Source organism: Triticum dicoccoides, chromosome 4B (genome assembly GCF_002162155.2).
Source record: "Triticum dicoccoides isolate Atlit2015 ecotype Zavitan chromosome 4B, WEW_v2.0, whole genome shotgun sequence".
In the NCBI taxonomy this organism is placed as follows: Eukaryota; Viridiplantae; Streptophyta; class Magnoliopsida; order Poales; family Poaceae; genus Triticum; species Triticum dicoccoides.
In genome coordinates this window covers 469,042,194-469,047,411 of record NC_041387.1, presented here as the reverse complement: position 1 = coordinate 469,047,411, position 5,218 = coordinate 469,042,194, and positions in this window count along the sequence as shown.

Here is a 5,218-nt window from a genome sequence, read left to right as displayed (position 1 = left end):
GAATTTGATTTGCATATTATTGATAGAAAGGGAGCTGAGAACCCCGTTGCAGACAAATTGTCTAGGCTAGAAAATATTCTTGATGACCCACTACCTATTGATGATAGCTTTCCTAATGAACAATTAGCTGTCATAAATGCTTCTCGTACTGCTCCATGGTATGCTGATTATGCTAATTACATTTTTGCTAAGTTTATACCACCTAGTTTCACATACCAGCTAAAGAAATAGTTTTTCTATGATTTAAGACGTTACTTTTGGGATGACCCACACCTTTATAAAGAAGGAGTAGATGGTTATTAGATGTTGTGTACCTGAGCATGAACAAGAACAGATCCTACGCAAGTGTCACTCTGAGGCTTATGGAGGACACCACGCTGGAGATAGAACTGCACATAAGGTATTGCAATCCGGTTTTTATTGGCCTACTCTCTTCAAAGATGCCCGTAAGTTTGTCTTGTCTTGTGATGAATGTCAAATAATTGGTAATATTTGTAGACGTCAAGAAATGCCTATGAACTATTCACTTGTTATTGAACCATTTGATGTTTGGGGCTTTGATTATATGAGACCGTTTCCTTCCTCTAATGGGTATACACATATTTTAGTTGTTGTTGATTACGTTACTAAGTGGGTAGAAGCTATTCCAACTAGTAGTGTTGATCATAACACTTCTATTAAGATGCTTAAATAAGTTATTTTTCCAAGATTTGGAGTCCCCAGATACTTAATGACTGATGGTGGTCCACATTTTATTCATGGTGGTTTTCGTAAAATGCTTGATTAGTATGATGTTAATCATAGAATTGCATCTCCATACCATCCACAGTCTAGTGGTCAAGTAGAATTGAGTAATAGAGAGCTTAAACTAATTTTGCAAAATACTGTTAATAGATCTATAAAGAATTGGTCCAAGAAACTTGATGATGCATTATGGGCCTATAGAACTGCATATAAAACTCCTATGGGCATGTCTCCATATAAAATGGTTTATGGAAAAGCATGTCACTTACCTGTCGAACTAGGACATAAGGATATTGGGCTATTAAAGAGCTCAATTATGATTTCAAACTTGCTGGTGAGAAGAGGCTATTTGATATTAGCTCACTTGATGAATGGAGAACCAAGGCCTATGAGAACGCCAAACTGTTTAAAGAAAATGTTAAAAGATGGCATGACAAAAGGATACAAAAACGTGAGTTTAATGTAGGTGATTATGTTTTGCTATACAATTCTCTTTATGATTTTTTGTAGGAAAACTTCTCTCGAAATGGGAAGGACCGTACGTTATCGAGGAGGTCTATCGTTCCGGTGCCATAAAATCAACAATTTCGAAGGCACGAATCCAAAGGTGGTGCACGGTCAAAGAATCAAACATTATATCTCAGGTAATCCCATATATGTTGAAACCAATGTTATTGACACCGTAACCCCGGAGGAGTACATAAGGGGCACTTTCCAGAAGGTTTCAGACTCCGAAAAGGAATAGGTATGTGGTACGGTAAGTAAACCGACTCCAAAACAGTTCTATAGCAATTTTTCTCCGTTTTGGAATATTTAAGAAAATAGGAAAATAAGAAGTAGTCTGGAACGGACACGAGGCATCCACGAGGGTGGAGGGCGCGCCCTACCCCCTGGGCGCCCCCTGCCTTGTGGGCACCTCGTGTGCCCTCCGGACTCGGTTTTCTTGCACGATACTTCTTTTGGTCGGTAAAAAATCATTATATAATCTCCCGAAGGTTTTGACCACCGTACCACAACAAAATCCTCTGCTTTTGTTTCGAGCTGTTTTTCTAACAGATCTAGATCACCTCAAGCGCCCCCAAGGACAAGTTTTTCGAGAAGGTCATCAACCCCTACCTCACGGAGGTGCTGCAACACCCGCAAACCATTGGGATGTGTGAGGGGGTGCTGCACATCCGTGATGCTGAGGGACCAATGAGGACCGGAAGCGTGGAGACAAGACTCGAAGCAATGGAGCAACAAGTTTTCAAGTGCCAAGGGATGGTGGAACGCGGACTCAACTCCAACCACATGATGATGGCGGAGTTCACCAACAACCACAAGCTGGATGCCAAGAACATTGGGGAGACCATCTTCAAGCTTCACGAGAAAATCGAGCACCTCCAAGCCCAGATCTATGACCCACAAAACCAAAACTATGAGTATTAATATAGATTCAAGAGGATGAGTTTGGCTGCAGATTTGAGGATTCAGGAGACTCGATCATCCTTCTATGATGGTGAGCCTATGCCTTGGAAGATGGACGACAAGCCTACATCATCAACAACTCCATCATCACCACCTCCGAAGAAAGAGATATAAATACATGGGTATGGGCACTCCCCTTGGCAACTTCCAGGCTTGGGGGAGGTGCCCCGGTATCGTATCACCATCACACTTCTATCTTTGCCGGTTTTCTTAGTTCGATCCTTTTGGTTATATCTTGATCTATTAGAATAAAGTTTAGTATGATCTAGCTTTGAGTTTTTTTGTTGATCCCTATCTATGTAATCAAGTCCGTGAGCTATATATAATAAAGATTAGTTTTTAGTCGAGGGCTTTGCTATCTTGCTATGATCTTGAGGGAATAAAAGAAAAATAAAGAATAAAAAGAAATAAAAAGATCATATTGATCTTATGGAAAGTGATGAATTCACATATAAAGAGTATGATGAATAAAAGTTGTTGAGAGTTGACAAACATAGTTTTGGTCATTGTTGCAATTAATAGGAAGTAATAAAGAAAGAGAGGTTTTCACATATAAATATACTATCTTGAACATCTTTTATGATTGTGAGCACTCATTAAAATATGACATGCTAAAAAGTTGATGTTGGACAAGGAAGACAACATAATGGGTTATGTTTTCTTATAACCTAAAGAAAGTATATTGTCATAGATCATCCAACATGTTGATCTTGCCTTTCCCGCTCATGCTAGCCAAATTCTTTGCACCAAGTAGAGATACTACTTGTGCTTCCAAACATCCCTAAACCTAGTTTTGCCATGAGAGTCCACCATATCTACCTATGGATTGAGTAAGATACTCCAAGTAAGTTGTCATTGTTTCAAGCAATAAAAATTGCTCTCTAAATATGTATGATCTATTAGTCTGGAGAAAATAAGCTTTATATGAGCTTGATATGGAGGAAATAAAAGCGACAGTTTCATAATAAATGTCCCTATCACAAGTGTCAATATAAAGTGACGTTCTTTTGCATTAAGATTTTGTGCATCCAACCATAAAAGCATATGACAACCTCTGCTTCCCTCTATGAAGGGCCTATCTTTTATTTTTGTCTTCTACCTTATACAAGATTCATGGTGATCTTCACTTTTCCTTTTTACACTTTATCCTTTGGCAAGCACTATGTGTTGGAAACATCATGATATGTATACCCAATTGGATGCAGGTTTTCATAAAGTATTATTGTTGACATTACCCTTGAGGTAAAAGGTTGGGAGGCAAAACTATAAGCCCCTATCTTTTTTTGTGTCCGATTGAAACTTCATACCCATAAGTATTTGCGTGAGTGTTAGCAATTGTGAAAGACTAAATGATAATTGAGTATGTGGACTTGCTGAAAAGCTCTTATATTGACTCTTTCCGATGTTATGATAAATTGCAATTGCTTCAATGACTGAGATTATAGTCTGCTAGTTTTCAGTGAAGTTTCTGATTCATACTTTACATTGTGAATAGATTATTACTTTAGCATAAGAAATCATATGACAATATATATCTTGCTATTCTAAGAATGATCATGATTCCCTCATGTCTGTATTTTATTTTATCGACACCTCTTTCTCTAAACATGTGGACATATTTTTCGATATCGGCTTCCGCTTGAGGACAAGCGAGGCCAAAACTTGGGGGAGTTGATACGTCCATTTTGCATCATGCTTTTATATCGATATTTATTGTAATATGGGCTGCTACTATACATTATGCCACAATACTTATGCCTTTGCTCTCTTATTTTACAAGGTTTACATGAAGAGGGGGAATGCCGACAGTTGGGATTTTGGGCTGAAAAAGGAGCAAATATTAGAGACCTATTCTGCACATCTCCAAAAGTCCTGAAACTCCATGAAAGTCAGTTTTGAAATTTCAGTGCTTGTAGAGAATACCTTACTGAAAACCGCTTGTCATTTCCTTCTGCTCCTCGTTGGGTTCGACATTCTTACTTATCGAAAGGACTATGATAGATCCCCTATACTTGTGGGTCATCAGTTATCTAAACAGAAAAACATTTGTATCTCTTCACAGTGGAAATGTACTGAGGGGAAAATATCAGATGAAAGTAGATTTGGCATCCTCCCATGGTGCAGAGCATCTCGAGGGTTGGATCATGGTTCAAATGGTCAGCATTGGAGATTGTGGACAAAAGTGTAATTGTAGGACTCTGCAGGGAGTTTTCTGCAAAATTACACAAGCTCTCCGCTCAGCACTCAATCTAGGATCCAACACTTGAGATGATCTTGGAGCATGGCAACGCGTCATCTCTTGTAGCACCTGAGACTTTCGCATGTATGGAATTGAGCAACCCTGGGAGGGTATCTCCTTTCCCACTCCTGCATCGCCTCCACGGACGACCGGGACACGCCCTAGCCATTCCCGGATATCTGCCCCTCCCTTCCTCCACACTACCGCCAGGGGCTCTGTCGGGTGAAGCCTAGTTTGCATTAGTGGTGGTGGGGCCTATCTCCTCTCCGCGGGCGTCGACGACGTAGGACGGGGCAGTCGGCGGTTGCGTGTAGCTTGGCATGGGGTGGCGTGGCGGGGCACGTGCACGCCCGCAGTGGTGGTGTGGCAATGTGGTGGTGCATAGTGGTTGTGTGGTCCAACACGAGTCTAGCGTCGGGTCATCAAGCGCCAGATCTAGCATGCTGGCAGCCGGCCGGCGCGATGGCCTTTGGCTGGTAAGGGGGCAACGATCCTTTACGGGAAGCTAGCCTGGGGTGGCAGTGCTTGGGAGGCTTGGTTGCGAGGCTCGGCAATGGATGGTTGGCGTGGGTGAAGCATCGTCGGTACATTATACAACTTGGCTTGTATATTTCAATGAGGAGCTTCTCAAATCCTCTAGGTCTTCGTGAGTAAGCAAGTTTGATGCATATTCCACCAGTTGACTATGAGAGCTTTCGTACACTGATAACTTTAGTGCATCCATTGCATGTCAGTCCCTACCTCTTTCATTAACATCAACTATGAGCC